This window comes from Vombatus ursinus, unplaced genomic scaffold (assembly GCF_900497805.2).
Source record: "Vombatus ursinus unplaced genomic scaffold, bare-nosed wombat genome assembly UNPS02014807.1, whole genome shotgun sequence".
Lineage (NCBI taxonomy): Eukaryota > Metazoa > Chordata > Mammalia > Diprotodontia > Vombatidae > Vombatus > Vombatus ursinus.
The window spans coordinates 6907510-6927590 of NW_020954585.1; the positions used below are offsets into that span (position 1 = coordinate 6907510).

Sequence of the window (20081 nt, forward strand, 5' to 3'; positions counted from 1 at the left end):
ATGATAAATAAAATAGACATTTTTCCTTTGTAATTTTATTTTATGCATTTAAAAACATTATTCTAAGAAGGGGTCCATAGACTTCACCAGACTGCAAAAGGGGTCCATGGTTCAAAAAAAAGGTTTAGAACCCCTACCATAAAGGGAGGTTTCTAGTATTATGCTATAGAGAGCTATCCTTGGCCCTTTCCTGGTCACTATTTTTAGCAGTGACTTGGATAAAAACACATGTATCAATACTTATAACATATTTGTATTTATCAAATCAATGGAGGAAATAAGAAAGGACAGCTGAAAGGTTCAATGATAAAATTTTTCTAGGGCCCCATTACTTCCAGATGTGGTAAACTGTTAGGGGCAGTATTTGTGCATAAGAAAGACTTATCAGATGAGTGATTACATAAAAATTGATCACCTGAATAACCAGAGCTCATCCTAAACTCAATTGGCAGTGATTATCTCATAATTAATTTCTAGGTCCTTGCTCTGATTTTCTGGCTATCTGGGTTCCCCTTGTCAGATACCCTGACCCAATTCCATCACTCCTGCTGCTACCTCCCCTCCCCAATATCTGAATCTCCTTGGTTCTGGTTCCCGGCTTAGTCTTTTGATCTCCCTTACTGAATTCTAACTAGGCATATCCCTCCCTGCTCCCCCTTAGTCGTTGTTTTCCTGCTTCTGCTTACTCTATTTTGCATCAATTTATGTGTTATATATAGTTCGCTGTATTCCTTATATACACCATTTCTCACAGCTCAGTAATATTCCACAGTATTACATATCACAATTTGTTTGAACATTTCCCAAAAAAGTGGGTTACTAGTTAATTTCCAGTTCTTTACTACTACAAATAATGCTGCTATAAATATTTTGGTGTATATAAGTGCTTTCTTCATATAAGTGATTCATTTCAGTCACAGAGTATTGCCATCTTAAAGTCCCTTTCTTAGTTTAATTCCAAGTTATTTTCTATAATATTTAGACCAACTCATAGATCCAACAACAGTGTATTAATTTGTTTGCCTTTCCACCACTCCATACAACACTAATTTTTGAAATCTTGGTGGGTTTTCTTAAACTTTCAACAAGTTTGCTTGTTTGTTGGATATAAGGTGAAACCTCTGAGCTTTTTTCCTTTTTTCTTTGTATTTTGCTTCTTATTAGTGATTTAATAATTGTTGGTAGTTTTTTTTTCTCTTGAGAACTATTTGTTCAGATTCTTTGACCAATTACCTATTAGAATTCTATTAGAGGAATAGATTTTGCTCTTAAATATTTCAGTTAGTTGCCCATATATTTGAGTATCAGACCCTTATCAGAGCTAAGAGACAGAGAATTTTTTTACCCCATCACATTTTTCCCTTATCACAGTATGTAGAATTCTGTTCATCCAAAAACTTTTTAATCCTGTAATAGAAACTATTTTTAAAAATTGTCTCTATTTCTTACTTGGTTAAAAATTTACACCCTTGCCATAGGGTATGAAAGGTATCTGATCTAGTACTCTTGTTTTTTATTCTTGTTATTTTTTTAATGGTATCATCTTTAATATTCAAGTCACATACCCATTTTGAGATGCTGGTTAAACCTAATTTCTGCCAGATGCTTTCCAGTCTTCCTAGAAATTCTTGTCAAATAGGAAGCTCTTCTCAGGTAATTTATATTTTTAGGTTTATGGAATACTGGATTAAGTTTAATTGTTAGTGACTCTTCCTTGTCTGGTCTGTTCAACTGATCTTTTCTTTAAAAAAAAAACCCAAATAATTTTGATGATTACTACCTTTTATTCTGAGATCTGTAAGTACTATCCTCTCATTACTATTATTTCTCATTGTTTCCCTTGATATTCTAGATCTTTTGTTACTCCAAATAAAATTCATTATCATTTTTGTTTAGCTCCATAAAGTATCATCTTGGCAATCTGATTAATACAGAAGTAAACTTATGACTTAATTTAGGTAATACTTCCACTTTTATCATATTGTCACAGTTTGGCCATGAGCATTGAATAGTCATTCAGTAATTTAAATCATTCATTATTTCTTTAAAGAGCATTTTTAATTATATCTAAATAGATCTTAAGTGTGCTTTGTAGACTGACTCACAGATATTTTATGCATTTTATAGTTATTTTGAATGAGACTTATATTTTTATTATTTCCTCCTAGATTTTGTTATTGCTATATGTAAATTGTCTCTTGATCTTTATGTTTAATTTGTATCCTTCTGCTATCCTAAAGTTATTTCAATAATTTTTAATTAGTTTCTTAGCTGATTCTCTAGGATTGTCTAAGTAAACCATCATGTCAACAGCAAATAGGGAGAGTTTTGCCTACTCTTTTTCATCTTTATGCCTTTAATTTCTTTCTCTTGTTTTAATGTCATTACTGGCATTTCTAGAATTATGTCAAATAACATCAGAGGCAGTTAAGTGTCTCAGTGAATAGAACACTAGACTGACTCAAGGATTAGGAAGATCAAATCCTACCCTAGACATTTACTAATTGTGTGACCCTGGGCAAGTCATTTAACTTCTGCCTGCCTCTGTTCCTTCAGCTGTAAAATGGGGATAATAATAGTACCCACAACATCAGGTTGTTGTGTGTTTAAAATGACATACTTTTAGAGCACTTTACATACCTTAAAATACTATATAAATGCTAGCCAGTACTAGTAGTAGTAGTGGTGGTAGTATTGGGGAAAAGAGGCATCCTTGCTTTATTCCTATATTTATTAGGAAAGCTACTAGTTGGGGCAGCCAGGTGGTACACTGGATAGAGTACAGGCCCTGGAGTCAGGAGGACCTGAGTTCAAATCTGGCCTCAGACACATAATACTTACTAGCTGTGTGACCCTGGGCAAGTCACTTAACCCCATTGCCTAGCCAAAAAAAAAAAAAAAAGGAAAGCTACTAGTGTTTTCCTCCATTGATTAAAGTGCTAGCTTTTGCTTTTATATACTTTTTAAAATAATTTAAAATGATCATTCTAGTCCTGTGCTTGGTAGCAATCTCAGCACAAAGAAATGTTGAACCTTATCAAAGATTTTTTCCCTATCTATTGGTAATAACCACGTGATTTTGGATGTTTTTGGTTTTAATGTGCTTAGGAAAACAATTGGAAAAATTAATGTTAAACCATCCTTGCATCTCTAGTATTAGTCCACTTTGATGGTAATGAATAATTTTTGGATAAATTACTGAGGATTTTTTTTACCAGAATTTTATTTAAGTTTTTTTTAATTCAAATTCATTAATGATAGTGGTCTGCAGTTTTCTATGTCCTTGGATCCTATAGCTTTAGGACTATGTTTGGCTGAGTGTCTTCTTCCTTAAGGTTTAAGAATAATCTGCATAATTAGATACTAATTGTTCTTTAAAAGTATGATATAATTCTCCTGTAAATATATCTGGACCAGGGTGGTTTTTTTTTTGTCTATTTGTTTTTTGCCTTTGATAGTTTCTTCTTTTTTTAAATTTTTTAATTAATTTATTTATTTTTAGTTTTCAACATTCATTTCCATAAGCTTTTGAGTTTTAAATTTTCTCCCCTTCCCTTCCCTTTTCCCTCCCCAAGATGGTGTGCAATCTGATATAGGCTCTATATATATATTCCTATTAAACATATTTTCATATTAGTCATGTTATAAATGTAAAAAAACCACCTTAATTTATTTGTTTTACAAGTGTGAATTTTTCTACCAAATGGGAATTTTTATATATAAGGAAAAGGGTATTACCTGTACATAACTTTAATATTATATAATCACAGAATAAAGAGGAGGGAGGGACCTTAGAGATGGTTTAATTTAGCCCCTTCATTGTACAAACAAGAAAACTAATCTGCGGAAAATTTTAAAACTGTATTTATTAAACAATGAATTAACAGTGTAGTATATTAGTAAAAGACACTGGAATCAGAGAACTTGGGTTTAAATCACAGCAATGACAAATCACCTTATCCCTCAATTTCATAATCTGTCAAATGAAGAGACTAAACTAGATGATCTCTAAGGTCATTTGAAGTTTTAAATCTATGATCCTGTAAACTGTAGAACTTAAGGTCTGATTCCAAGACACTCTGAATCTGAGTTTCACCTTCTCTATAATGCCACCCTCAACCAGAAGGAGGAAAGGAAGGAAAGAAGGATGAACCTGAAGAGCCACATGGCAGGGCCTGAAACAAAATCTAAACCTATAATTAGATTAACATGAGCAAAATGGTATATCACTATGTCAGTAAAATATTAATAGCAAAGCAGTAGAAGGTTTAGTATATTCTACAGATCTACGATACCCATATATGTGCACACTCACACACAGAATTCATGGAATAACTTTGGAGGAAAAGATGAGATCATACTTATAAGTACTATCCAAGAAGCCCCTGTATCACATGCAAGCTCAAAGATGGGGGTGGAGGGAAGGGTGCCGCTAGAAACTTGTTTATTTTTCATTTAACAAAGGGTAAGCAGGATCTTTTTAAAATGTTTACTCAGTGTCCCAGAATAGAAGTCTGTGGCACTGAATCAAGCTTCTCCTAAAATGAGTCCTTTTTCAGTGTAAGCCAGTCTTTGGTTAGTAGTATCAACACTTTAATCTAGAAGAACACAAAAAATTTCTATGTAAAGATAATTAGTAATCTCTCATTAAATTTCCTCACTTATACCCCTTGCTCCAATCTTCCTTTACAGAAGTGCTTAAGGAAGAACTGTAAATGCTTCCTATCTTCACTCTGCTAGCAGCTCTAGGGGTGAAAACTGAACAGTTAGAAATGACATCTAACTCTCCAGGAGACTGTATACAGCTAGAGCCTCTGGCATTTCCTGTTTCTTATTCACTGGCATCTAAAAGATTCAGGAAATAAATGTTGAACTTAGAAAACCTACTTAAAGCCATTTGATTTAATCCTTCTCTTAAGGCAGGCAATAGTATTGAGCTCACTGCTCATAAAATGAGAGAAGACTAGACTCAAAATCATATTTTGGTAATCAGGATAACCATCCTTGACCACAACTTCTATTAAGTTTCCCCAAATTTCAAAATCTTTTGATAGATTTCATTCTGTGAATTACAGACTCTTAAGTGTGACTCATTATAAACCATACCTCAAATTATTACAATAACATGGAAGGTTTTATAAAGAACAACCTCAAGTACCTCAGTATCAAAAAAGTCATAGTATATTGCTATGCTATCCTAAAAACAAGAGTAATTTGGTTTTGTAGTACAATTTTGCAAACCATGGGGGAGCATTAAGTGGCATCCATCATTTTTGTGACATCAGCTAAATTCTAATTAAAACATTTAGATTTCTCCACCCTAATAGGTCTTGTCTATTTCTCTATACATTCCTCTCTGAATCGGTAGCTTTTTAGTTTTCATAAGCTTCGTTGAAATTCTCCTTAAAGTGGTAAGTGGTTACAAATGGGGTAAAAGGGGGCAGCTAGGTGGTGCAGTGGATAGAGCACTGGCCCTGAAGTCAGGAGGACCTGAGTTCAAATCTGGCCTCAGACCAAACACTTGACACGTACTAGCTATGTGACCTTGGGCAAGTCACTTAACCCCAATTGCCTCACCAAAAAACAAAACAAAAAAAAAAAACAAAACACTAAACAAATGGGGTAAAAGATGGAATTTCTGAGTAAATGGTATATTTGTGCCCCTGCTGGAACTAGATTATACTTGTTTAAAACAGTGGTCTCCAAACTTTTGGTCATGTACCCCATCAGTAAATGAATATTTAAGTTGTACTCCAATATGTTATATTTACTTATTTATAAAATATGCAAATGTACTCCTGTATTAATAATTATATACAGTACAAACTATACATAAAATAGAAATTTAAAAAGGATTAGATAAAGATAAAATAATATTTGATTCTAGAATCTAAAGGGAGTCACTGGAGTTCACTGGGGAGTAACATGATCAGATCTGCACTTTACAAAGGAAAATCACACAAAAAAAAAACAAAACAAAAAACAAAGGAAAATCACTTTGACCAGAATGTAGAGAATGGATTAGAATAGGAATGGACTCAAGCAGGGAAAACAATTAGCAGGCTATTTCAAGAGACATGATTAGAGCCTGAATCAGGGTAGTATCTGTGTGAGGAGAGACAATAGGACAGATATGAGAGACATAGAGATGGACCCAACAAGATTTGGCATCTAATTGGATATGAATATATGGAGTGAGAGAAAGTGAAGAGTTGAAGATGTTATGGAGCCTGTGAAAACTTGGGCCTGACAAGGATAGGGAAGTTAAGAAGATGGGTTGGCTTGTGAGAGATCCTTATCACAATCCATCCATGCCTGCTCATCCTACGTAATTTACTCTGTCCTATCCAAAATGAAAAAAGGGAGAGAAGAGAGTATTCTTACTCACCAATACTATTCACAAGCACAGGGATACTTTCAGTAGAGACAAAGTGATACAGCACCTGTGGTTTAGTTTAGAAGTACCCTGCAGGACTGACACTCAGTTCCAAGGAAATAGGCTGAGAACTTGCACAGCAGAAAGAAGAGGCTGAGTGGGGCAGTGTTTCAGAATAAGGGTAAGTGTAGTTGTGTTTGAGAAAAGTCCCACAACTGACAATAACAGCAAGGACAGTATGTGACTTGTCTTTCCATCCCTAAATTAGTTAAACACACCCCTTAGGGTCAGGCCCTGGTCTCCTGGAGTGAGAATATGGCTCCCACTATAGAAACCATTGGTCTAAAGAATGCTTTGAGATCCTTAGATTACAAATGTAATAGGGGGACTGGCACCTGCCCAGAGTGCTTTTGATTCTACTTCCCAAAGAAAAGGCTGGTGAACCTACTTCAAGAAGAATCCTTGTGATACTTAATGGCAATATTTGAGAGTAACCTTGTAGAGATTTTGGAGTGAATAAACATTCTATAACTGGTTCCAGTCATCACAACTCTCCTGCATGTGGAGTACTATCAGAAATAATCTATACATGTGCCAGTCTCTTGTTAACACATATATTATAGATCTATAAGATTACAGATGCGTCACATTTTATTTTTTATTAATCATACCCCCTTCATCTCTAATAAATCAAGAGTTCACTAAGGAATGATCCCTGAAATTAACTTCCTGCTTCATTGTTACTTTTTATCATCTTAGACATTCATAGGGTCATAGATCGAGAACTGGAAGAGACCTCAGAGGCAGGCATCATTTTATAGATGAGGTAACTGAGGCCTATGGGAGTTAAATGATTTGCCTGAGGCCAAATAATATATAACATAGCTACGAAGTAAACCCATCTTAACTGACTCCTATTTACTACAGAGTCCTTAGATCTAACGGGACAAAATAAGTAATTCAGATTGCTTAGGATATTAGCACAAGAAAATGTAATGACAGTCTTTGCTTAGAGAGTTTTTTCAATTGTCATATAATACAGGCATTTACTTTCAACCCTGACACTTTTCAACTCAACATGAGGTGGTTAAATATGGTTAATACTCACTGTAGCATGGACTTTGTTCAAAATTACTTAGTTCCAAATATGGAGTCTTCAGAGGGAAAACTTTGGAAAGTAAGTCTTTGTAAGTAATGGGTCAAGCTCACACAGTGTGGGAGGGTGGGGTTCAGGGGTCAGACCACACTGAAAGAAGGAGGCTTGTACCCATGAAACTTTACAAATAAGCCTGAAAGCTAAAAATGAGAGGGTAGGGTTAGGCAAAAGGACTTGTCATGTGTAAACCAAAGCACTACTCAACTTTAGCATTTAGCTTCTAAAGATATGGGGCTTTTCTCTCTTCTTTGAAAAATGTCCTACCACTCTTTCTATCGGTCCCTCCCACACAGCTCCATCAAGTCACAAAGAGATTCCCTCATACTCACTTTTTTTGAAACATTGCTTAACATTTAAAAGGTTAGATCTCTCTCTCTCTCTCTCTCTCTCTCTCTCTCTCTCTCTCTCTCGGTCATATTCCTTTCTTCTACCCTGCTTAGGTTTTTCTTTCTTCTCTTTTTTTGTTTCCAAACTTGAAAAAAATGCCTAATATTTGTTGGACAGTTTTAATGATATTAGGGAGTTACTGAGGATGTGGTAACATAGCATTCACAAGATATTTATCTGTACTAATCACTTTATATGGCTTCTTTCACTCTGAAGAAGCTTAAAGCACGTTACAAACAGCCTATATACAGCCACACACATGAACAGCTATAACGTTCCCAGAAGAGAAAGCAGCAGATGTTTAACAGCTGCCCAATAACTGTATAAAACACAGTGGGACAGAAGGTGAAGTCAATACAATCTTCAGAAAGAATTCTTAAGAGGAAAAATATAGTTACTAAAGTTGTGTTGGCCAGGACACCAGAGTTCCTCTCCTCTCTTCCTTCCTCCATCTATCATCATGCCAAGATAAGTAAACAAAGCCAACTAGGATGGCTTTCTTAACCTGGAGTCCATGAACTTGTTTTTAAAAATATTTTATAACTGTTTCAATGTAACTGGTTTCCTTTGTAATCCCACATATTTTACTTTATGCATTTAGAAACATTCTTCTGAGAAGGGATCCAGAGGATTCATTAGACTGACAAAAAGGTCTATGGCACACAAAAAGGTTAAGAACCCCTTACCTATATATCCTATTGCTAATACAGTTTTGCATTCCATGTACACTCTTTGGTAAGCTAAAAAAAAATTTGAGGTATCACTTTTGGTTGATACTTATTTAACACTACAAAGAAATGACATCTATTACTACTAGTAGTATGCTTTAATTTCAGTATGTTCTTGCTCAGGAATTTGAAAGTGTTGTTCCTACCTGAAGATAAGTAAAACCCCATGTACTTACAAGGTAATTATTTCTATTCTCACCCTATGTGTGATGGAACTAACATAAACAAAAAGGTTATAACAAAGAAAAACACAAAAGAAGAGGCAGTTAGGCAACAAACATTTATTAAGACCCTACTCTGTGCCAGGCATTGTGCTGAGCGCTAGGAATACAAAGACAGACAAAAAAAACAGTCCCTGTCCTCAAGGAGCTCACAGACTAATGGGGGAAAACAACAAGCAAACAAATATGTACAGACAAGATACATATAGGATAAACTGGAGAAAGTCAACAGAGAGAAGGGTAAGAATCCCTGTTTTAGGTTTAAAATGACACAGATATGCTGCATGTTTACTTCTGGGGGCATGACAACTTGTGTATGAACATTCAATTAATCAAGCTTGGACCTTGTTAGATATTTTGATTTCTTTGAACTTCAGCCTTACCTCAATTTGTTGCCCCCTAGATTTCACTAATGCCTTCATGCTAATTTACCATTCTGGGCCTAAAATATTATTTCTTTGTGAGTCTCTGTTTGCACTGTACTTCATGCTCATAACTTTGGTAACTAATATCCATGCCTGGCCACAGAAACACACTTTTTGCTTTGACGATCTCACTAAGAGACATCTCAGCACCGTGACGTGGACTTTCTCCTTCAAGCCCAGCAAGCCTGGCCCTGCCAGCACCACACCCTGACAAGACTGGAACAATGCTATGAAGATGCCTCAGTCATGGTCCTTGGCCTCACTTCTTTGTGGGGTATGATAGGCCAGGGCTTCCTCTCCCCCACCTCCCATCTCCCATGTGGATTAAGCTGGTTCTTTTCCTAAAAGCCAAAGAAGCTGTCTCCATAACTTGACTGGCCCAGGAAGCTAAGGCTGAAGCTGCCTAGCTGCTAACTCAGCTTTCTGGTGGCCTCAGGACATGCTGACCTTGAGTTGGGGTCCTTCAGATTTACCACATCCACCCTGTTGACCAGACACATTTCCACATGAAGGCAAGGGGATCCAAGGCTACTGGAGTTAAGTACTGTATTCTTACTAAGTGTCTTTTCTATGCTATTGAGAAGTAAACTTTTTTATCAACTGTTGAATGACTTACAAGTGTCTCACTATTCCAATATTGGACCTAAACTACCAGGGGACAACCTGAGTCAGGCCCAGTCTACCACACAGGCCTAGTATACTCATGGAACTCAATTTGTGTCATTGCTAGATCACTTTTAACCCCAAATTCTCTAGGGAAGTTTAAGAAATAAGACCTAGCATTCCCACAACAATTGGCTCCTTTAAGCTTTTACCTTTTCATTGAAGTAAAGTCCTTTCCCCTAAGTTACCTTGACTCAACTCAGTTGCTACCATGATGCCTTGGAAGGCATCAAAGACTCAGCCTTTAACCCAGGTCCAAGGAAGGAAGTAGCCTAGACTTTCATAAAGGCGGGGATTCTGCTGCCTGAACCACTGTACCTCAGTCACTACTGCTGCCAAGTCCTTGCCTGGCTTCCCCTTTCCCAGCTGAGATCTCTCCCCTACGGCCTCAAACACACTAGCACTACTGGGTTAGATGACCATTAGTGCCATTCTTCAAGCATAGGCCATAAAGAACCCTATATTGCCACCCCATTCAGGTAGCACAAGTTATAGCTGACCTTGAGGTGAATGAACTCAGACTCTCTTGTCCATGCAGCACCATACAATCTTCCCTGTCCTGAGCCTGCCCCCTGTATCCTACCTTCCTGGCAGTGATACTGTCCTATAAATGAGGCTGCTAAATGTTGCAGTGGGTAAGAGTGCTAGGCCTGGACTCAAGAGGTCCTGAGTTCAAATCCAGCCTCAGAAACTTACCAGTGGTGTGACTCTGGGCAAGTCATTCAACATTTGTCTGACTCAGTTTCTTCAACTCTAAAATAAGGGATAATAATAGCAACTGCCTCCCAGGGAGGTTGTGAGAACCAAACAGTGCCTGACACATAGTAGGTGTTATATAAATGCTTCTTCCCTTCCCTTACAAATTTATGCATCCAAATTCTCTGACATAGGATGGCCTGTTAAGAGTTTCTTTAAGGACCCATGTGTACAAAAATATTTATAGCAACATTCTTTGTAGTAGGAAAGGCCTGAAAACTAAGGTGGTGTCCATCAATTAGGGAATGAATGGCTGAACAAATTGTAGTTTAAGAATGCAATCAAATATCACTGCATCTTAAGAAATTATGAATATGGGACCTGTAGTGACCACAGGAGAAGATGGCAGCACCCGCTACGTCTAGGATGCTCCAACAGGTATGCCGCTTCACCACTTCAGTGAGCAGACCATTTGCTAAATTCTTCAGGCCTCCAGTTCAAGAGTATGATCTAGAAGGTCAATATGCCACTGTTCTTTATTCAGCTGCATCTAAGCAGAATAAACTGGACGTGGTAGGATCCCAAAATGATTGATTCTATTATGAATCCCCATATAAAGCGTTCTATTAAGATAAAAGTGACATAATAGTGACATAAGTGACATAGCGAAAGAGAACATTTTCCCTCATCACAACCAACCTCATGAAATTGCTTGCTGAAAATGGTTACTTAAACAATACCCCAGAAGTCATTTCAGCATTTTCTACCATGATGAGTGTGCATGGTAGAGAAGTACAGAGCTCAGTTACTACTGCATCTGCTTCAGATGATATAACTCTTTCAGAATTACAAACAATCCTGAACAGCTTCCTAAGGAAAGGCCAAGTCCTGAAAATAAGGTTAAGACTGACCCTTCAATCATGGGAGGAATGATTGTTCGTATAGGAGAGAAATATGTTGATATGTCTGCAAGAACCAAGATCCAGAAGCTAAGCAGGATTATGAAGGAAGCTGTTTGAAAATGACATTTTTCCACAACTCATCAATGAAACTTCGAAAAATTGTGGAAACAATAAAGTACTTGGAAAATTTAAAAAAAAAAGAAATTATGAATATGAAGTATTCAAAGAAACTTAGAAAACGTATAAGAACTGATGCAGGATGAGGTGGGCAGAACAGGAGAGCAATTTAAATGATGACCACAGTAGTATAAAGGAAAATAATTAAAAATTTTCAGAACTCTGATCAATGCAGTGACCAATCATTAGAAGACTAATGATTATGATATATGCCTCCTGATTCTTGGCAGACAGATGATAGACTAGAGGTTCAGAATGAAGCATACATTTTCAGATATGGCAAATATGTCACTTTGTTTTGCTTGACTATTACTATTTGCTATGAAAGAGGGATAGTCTGGGAGGTAACTTACTGGGTAGTAATAGAGATCCCCAAAAAGAAGAATGAAAAGGGAATCAACATTAAAAAGATACAGTAAAAAAAAGACCAAGCTGAGAAATACAAGGCCAGAAACAAAAACATGGCAATTTTAGTACCTTGTCAAATTTCATATTGAAATTTCATATTCAATATTGAAATTTCATATTCAAATTTTCATATTGAAATGTTTATTAAATTAATAATAAAAAGAAAACTTTATTTTAAAAAAGAAGAACTTTAAACTTGTACTTAAATAGCTCAAAATATTTCTGCCAGTATCACCTCCTCCAAGTTTAAGGAGCTTAAATTCTACTAGTTTTCAGTTAGAATTTATTTATATTTAACAGGCTTATTACACAGGGCGTGAGGTCATACATAAGCTACTAAAATCTGTCCTCCTTGTCAGAGTTCCAGCATGGCAATAGTTAAATTACTTTAGATCAGGATATACCCAATTGATCAGAAACCTTACCTTATGAAAGCTCCCTAGTTGAGAGTATCCCCTTTTTCATCAATGGAACTGCCTAACCCAAGATGACCCCTCCCAATATTCCTATCCCCAATATCATCTGCACTATACTATTCCCTAAAAAAGCAAGACTGTTTTAAACATTAGTTCACCCTTGTCATAACACCAGAAGAAAGATTCCCCAGATTACTTACTGAGCTGCAACTATACCCTACATATACAGGAGCTGAGTGTTTATTTGGGTCCATACCCCTTCCACAATTAAAACCATTTTGATTAAAGGCAACACAGTTAGAGTCAGTCTTATTCTCACTCCCACTTGGCTGCACTCCTTTGGACTTCTTCATCAGCCCCAGCAACTTCTTCATCCTGGAAGATCACATCAGCCCAGGAACTCATTCCTCATCAATACTTGCTGCCTGTAGGGCCCTTCTGATGGGAAGGTCCTTCCATAACCTCCATTTAAGAAGATCACCCAGGCCAGCTATCTCTTCATTTTTCATCTAGCTGTACTCCTTTGGAAGTACATCATTCTCCTGAACTAGGTATCTTCCTTCCCCATTCCCATTTGCCCCTTTTGCCTTTTTAGTTTCTTTGCATATGCTGTCTTCCCTCATTAGATTATAAGCTCCATGAGAGCAGGAACTATCTTTCTTTTTTGTATTTGTATCCCTAGTGCTTAGTTACAGTGCTTGGCACATTAATAAATGTTTAATGAATGGCTGACAACAGTCACTTTCTCCTTAAAAACTTCAGCTAAACGTCAACTCTAGAATGGTGCTTCTTACAATGCTCTGGAGGTCAGAAGTGAAAAGAAAGTGTTACACCTGTAACTCTGATTTTCAAGGCCTTACAGAGTTACAACCCCATGACAATGATCCAGTAGTAGATGGGACACCTGATGGCCCAAACCAAGGAAACATGAGGTTCCCATCATTCCACCAAATGCCATTTCCAAATTCTCTATAATGTTCTGTCACCTATTCTGTATAAGTCTGTGATAATAGGTGCTTGAAGAATGATCAGATAATTGAGATCTAACCAAAGTCCTTCCTTCCCCTGGCTACAGTCCTTCCTCTTTACCACACTTACCTTTCACCCTTTTCCACCCACTCCTAGTCCTGTCTCCTTCAGTTAACTACCCACAGAGAATTTCCTCCAAAAGAATGGTGGAGAATCATTGCTCATGTGTAAGCCAGAAAGGATCACTAATCCCTTGATTTACAGATAAGAAAAACTGAATGCCAAGACATTAAATAACATTCCCAAGGTAATAAGGCAATAATTAGTTTGTCTAGGATTTAAATACAGTTTCTCTTACCCAAATGCTGAGCCTGGAGTTGGGAAGAACTGATTACAAATCCAACTCAGACACTTATTAGCTGTGTAACCTTCAGCAAGTCACTTAGTCTGTTTGCTTCAGTATCCTCATCTGTAAAATGAGGATAATAATAGCACCTTCCTCCCAGGATTGTTTTGAGGATCAAACAGATTACAATTTACCATTTACAATTGTAAAGTGCTTAGCCACAACACCTGGCATACAGTAAGCTCTGCATAAATGTTAGCTATAATTATTATTAAAAATAGATCATCTAGTCCAAAACTCTCATCTTACCAATGAGGAATCTGAGTCTCAGAGAAGGGAAGGGACTTTCCTAAGGTCACATGGAAAGTGAATAAGTGTCAGAGCTAGGACTGGAATCTCGGAAAAAAGAGAAAGAACATAATGAGTGGGGTAGTGTGTACAGGGGTTGGAGTGGAAAAGAGATAACAAAGGAGATAGGAAGAGACAGAATGAGCCTTATCATTCTTCTAGGCCAGAGGCTTTGTGGTAGAGGTCAAGAGTGAGGGAAACGAAGATAAAATAAGTGGAGTTCTTGAGCCATGAGATGAAAAAGGTCAGTAGAACTTCAGAACCCATATTGAAAAAGATGGTGATAGGGAGTGGATGGGAAAGGCTAGTTAGACTTTAGACTTCACTTATTGTCAGAGCATGGGAGATGTAATGGTAAGTGGAAAAGACTGTGAGAAGTAGGAATAAGAATTAAGATGGACACACAAGTATGAGGAATACAGAGTAATCTGGAGACACCTTTGAAAATGCAGAATTAGAAAAATCAAATATAACATCACTAATGTGAAAATATGTTTAATAGGAATGTATATGTATAGCCTATATCAGATTATGTGCTATCTTGAGGAGGGTGGTGGGGAGGGAGGGGGAGACAAAATTTTAAAAGCATATGGAAGTGATTGTTGAAAAATCAAAATAAATTAATTAAAAAATCAAATACAGAAATATGAGGAAAGTTATTGATAATCAAAAACAATTCCTAATGGGGACTTGGAGAAAAAATAAAGTGTTAAAAAACTTTATGCCCCAAAATTCATTGATTTAAGTGTAGGTCTTATTTGAGCATAACTATTTATATTGATGTTTAATGTTGGATTTATAATTGGATTAGTCTCATGATTACACTGGAGATCAGTGGGTGGTCCCAGTTAAGAAAATTCTTCTACCAATACAAGTCAATATCTGCTCCAGAACTTAGAGATCTTGGTAGCAAACTTCAATTTAATTTTTGTTCTGATATTCTCTCAGTGGTGCTATCTGGTAGGTCATGGAACAATAGGGGCTTTTTTTTTTTGCTTTTTTCAGCGAGGCAATTGGGATTAAGTGACTTGCCCAGAGTCACACAGATAGTAAGTGTTATATGTCTGAGGCCGGATTTGAACTCAGGTCCTCCTGAATCCAAGGCTGAAGCTCTATCCACTACTCCACCTAGCTGCCCCTGGAACAACAGTTTTGGAAGAATTAAAACTGAAGGTGATTCTAAGGGTAACAAAGGGACCAATGATGAGTGTAAGTAGGCTGTGGTATATCACCAAGGATAAACTACACACAGGAAATGGAATAAAAGATATCATCCTGAAAACATATACATAGCAAAAAGAAGAGACATTTTAGCAAAAGCAAGGGATAACAGATGGCCAATATGAATACTGTACTGGTACCAACAGAATGTTAAAAGACCTAGGAAAATAGCAAGATATATATATATTTATATATACTCCAGGTAGGATATGTGGGAAACATGAAGAAGAATCATACAGGATGAAAAGGTATGAATGGCATGTGATCTGCACCACTGAAAGGTGGTATCATATTGATAAGACTCTGGCTCCACTGAAGCATTATTATTGGACTACCAAGGCAAGAATAGTATGAGACACTAGTTAAATTATAGCTTGGCTAGTACTAAATAGAGGAAAATTTGCTCGATCCTGAAGAGATTAGTTGTATAGTTCTGGATATCAAGTAAAATTTAAATTCACCAAGTATAAAGAACATGGTCAAGTGTGGATTCCTGTTTTTCCCTCCTAATATCTACAATATCTACAATATCAAAAGAATAAAGTCTTTCATTATAAACACTATCAGGAAAAATTGGTATAGGTTTATAGATCCAAATCTATTGCTTGGAGAAATTCTTTTGGAATGTCAAAATTTACTTTTCTTCAGAAGTGACTGGCTGTGGTTAAAATAACAGTATAACCAGTTTAGGTGGTAGAAGATCATACCCTAAGTTCACAGAGTCACAGAATTTGAGAGTTAGAAAGGGACCCAAGTGGCCATTTAGTCCAACACAAAAGGAATTCCCTACCCAACAAGTGGTCAGCAACCTATGCTTTAAGAAATATGAGGGGGGCAGAACCAAGACGGTGGAGTAAAAGCAGTGACTTGCTTGAGCTCTCCCTCAAACCCCTCTAAATACCTATAAAAAATGGCTTTAAACAAATTCTAAAGCAGCAGAACCCACAAAAAGACAAAGTGAAACAAATTTACAGCCCAAGACAACCTGGATGGTTGATTGGAAAGGCATATGGCGCCAGGCTGAGAGAGGAGCGCAGTTCGGGGTGGGTAAACCTGGAGCAGGCCTCAGAGGACTGAAACACGGGCAGCTGTGGCGGTTTCCAGAACTCTCAACCCACAAATGCCAAAGACAACTTAGAGGGTCAGTGGGAAAAGTCTATGTCTGCAGTGAAAGAGAAGCGTGGTTCTAGCCCCAGTCCCCGAGCTTGGCCCCCGGGGCAGTGGCTGCTTCCTAAGCTTCCAGCCCACAGACTAAGGGGGAATCAAGTGGCTGATCAGAGGGGGATTGCAGGGATCTCTTTGCTGGTGCAGGATTCTCTTGTTTTGCCTGTGCTTGGAACTGGGTCACAGTTCTGGGTGTGGTCCTGGGGCAAGGAGGAGCGCTAGCATGGTGAAGCTTGTAGTGGCAGTAGAGAGGAAATCCTCCTCACAGTTCCAAGACAGAAAAGAGTGCTTGTGGTCACTCATAGACCAGAGCACAGGCCAGCAAATGAGTAAACACCTTGCCCTTGATCATAGCACCTTGGAAAAACTGAAAATTTACAGGTCCCTAGAAATATCTCTGAAAACAGCTGCTCAAAACCCTCGAAGCTTGGGACAGTACATTCTCCACACTAGAAGAAGACCCCTACCCTAACAAAGAGTTTATAAATCAAGTAATTGGCTGGGATCATGACCAAGCAGCGCAAAAAGAGTCAGACCATAGAATCTTACTTTGGTGACAAAGAAGATCAAAACATACAACCAAAAGAAGACGACAAAATCAAAGCTCCTACATCCAAAGCCTCCAAGAAAAATATGAATTGGTCCCAGGCCTTGAAAGAGCTCCAAAAGGATTTTGAGAAGCAAGTAAGAGAAGCAGAGGAAAAACTGATGCAAGAAAATCATGAAAAGAAATATAAGGAAGGGGAACCTTTCTAGGCAGTCTCATTCTACTTTTTAGACAGTTCTAATTGTTAAGCAGTTCCCTTCAACTATTACCACTATAGCTATGTCATTAAGTCATTCTGACATGGAACTGTTTTTTTCCAAAAGATCTGAAGGGGACTGCTGAGCTACAAAGACCCCCAAAGCCACATTACTTAACCACTAAGAGGAATTTGGAAAATTCTAAGGAATGTAGTAAAAGCAACTAACAGCCTCTACAATGCAGCTATATTTAACTATTATTGAGCATCTCCATTTTAACTGCTACTGAGAATTTCTCAGTATTTCACAATTAAAGTTCTAGAGATGAGGGTCCTTTCATCTAATAATGGAGGTTTCAAACTTATTTGGCTTACCACCCCCTTTTCTTTCTTTCTTTCTTTTCTTTTTTTTTTTTTTTTTACTTTTAGGCAATTGGGGTTAAGTGACTTGCCCAGGGTCACACAGCTAGTAAGTGTTTGGTCTGAGGCCAGATTTGAACTCAGGTCCTCCTGACTTCAGGGCCGGTGCTCTATCCACTGCACCACCTAGTTGCCCCCTACCACCCCCTTTTCAAAAAAAAGTTACTCAGTGTCTCCCTGGAAATCTACATTCTTTAACCCTTTAATGGTTTTTTTAAATTGCATCATTTCAAAAATATATATATATTTTCAAAATGACACATCTTAAATTTATTGTAAATTTGTGGGTATTTTTCCTGCATTGAAATTTTGATGACATAATATTGCATCACTAACCTTATAGTATCTTATTGCGAACAAGTCATTATACTCACATATTCCTGTCTATGCATGCTGGACTTCCCAACAATGCCTGACACACTCGCCTGCCAATACTTGCTTATTAAGACCTGTAGGTGGCCTTGACCACTGATTGGTTATAACTTGCATTTTGTGTATTTATGTGGAAAAGAATGTAATCACTATGACTTTAACTGTTACAGAACAGATGAACCATGTATGAATGATTTTTCAAAATTTTCTTCTCCTTTTTCCTTATGTTTCCACCACCCTCTTATTTTTCTTCAACATCCCCCAACTGTACCCAAAGCTACTACCGCCTCCCCCTTCCCCTTTTGTTCCAGCACCCCCCAGGGGGCATGGTATTGCCCACTTTGGGAACCTCTGATTTCTAATACAAGGAAGCTAAAACTTGGTTTTACTGGCATGGATTGAATATACATATCAGTGACAATGTAAACTATGAAGAAACAATGAATGCCTCAAGGTTAGTAGATCTGGATTAGTTACAGAGTTATGTGAAACATGTTTTCTTGATTCTTCACTTAAGTGTCAATAGCTTGAAGATTTTATATTAAAGCAGGGATGTGCTGTTTGCTGATTACAGAGAAATTTCCACAAACACTCTGATACAAGAACCCACCTAAAGTATGGATTTAACAAGGGCAATTACTCAGTTCTCACTAACAACAATTCAAACGATCTCTGAAATCACTTCAAAAAGGATCAGTCAGCTAAATTCTTCTACACAAGCTGATTTTGCAGATAACACAATTCCAGCATTTATATACTGGAAATACATAACACATATGGCACATTGGCTATAATACTAACTGCCAAAACAGGAATCACTGCTTATATTTTGAGTTTCATTTAGTTTGATGTGGAGACAATGTTCCCACTGACAAAAGGCTCCCAAAAAAACCAAAACCCTAAAGTGTATGATGTTAATGAGGTACATAACATTTGTTTTAACTTGATTTCTGGTTCCCACAAAGATACACTTCTGTTGTCATGGTAATTAATGGTAATTGGAAGTAACAACTTATGTGAATGAGCAACTTAAAGTAATTTCATTGTTCATTAGTATATGTTATCACCACATCACTTTTTTCTATAAGTTTAAAAATTCATCTGGTTTTAAGGGATACCAGAAGTTCTAGATGCAAGGAATATATGATATGACTATGGCCATAAATAACATTCCTCCTATTGCAACAGCACTCAAGTCTTGCCACTGCAATTCAATTAAGTTTAGGATGGTAAAATAAGAGAGTTGGTAGAAGAAAATGAAAAATGGTAAAATTTCCAGTTTTCCTAGCACCAAAACCATTCATGAAATTAATAAAAGCCAGGCACATTTTGCATCCTTACCTTCATTGCTTCATTGTCTTCTTTTATTCTTTAGAGTGATGGTTTACACAATGGGATGCACACTCACAAGAGGTTACACAACATGATACATATAGGGATAGGAAGAAACTATGAGAATGTCTATTTATGTTTTGGGGATTTTGGGGGGTTTTGGTTTGTTTTGTTTTTTGAGGTTTTTTGCCAGACAATGGGGTTAAGTGACTTGCCCAGGGTCACACAGCTAGTAAGTGTCAAGTGTCTCCAGCCACATTTGGACTCAGGTTTTCCTGAATCCTGGGCTGGTGCTCTATCCTATTTATGTTTTGTTTTGTTTTTTTTTTTTAGTGTATTTTAATGTTTTAAAATCTTCCAAATGAAGACATTCAGTAGGTTTTGAATCTATCTGTTAAAAATATAAAAATGTAACACTTTCCAATTAGTTTGTAAAGCAATTCATTGCTATCAGAGAAGGAGGAAATTTACTAGTTTAATTAAAAAAGAAGACTTTGCATAACTGGTGAAAGGTACTGAAAAATTATCATGATTTGGTAAGCAGAACCAACAATGTACTTTTACTTGGTTCTATGGATCTTATCTTTTTCAGTTATAACTGTCACTAAAAA

The 20081-nt window shown here is 37.0% G+C and overlaps 1 pseudogene; it reads left to right on the forward strand.

The window, feature by feature from the left end:
• The first annotated feature begins 11054 nt into the window (after positions 1-11054).
• Positions 11055-11671, forward strand: LOC114051955 (annotated as a pseudogene).
• Positions 11672-20081: the final 8410 nt, after the last annotated feature.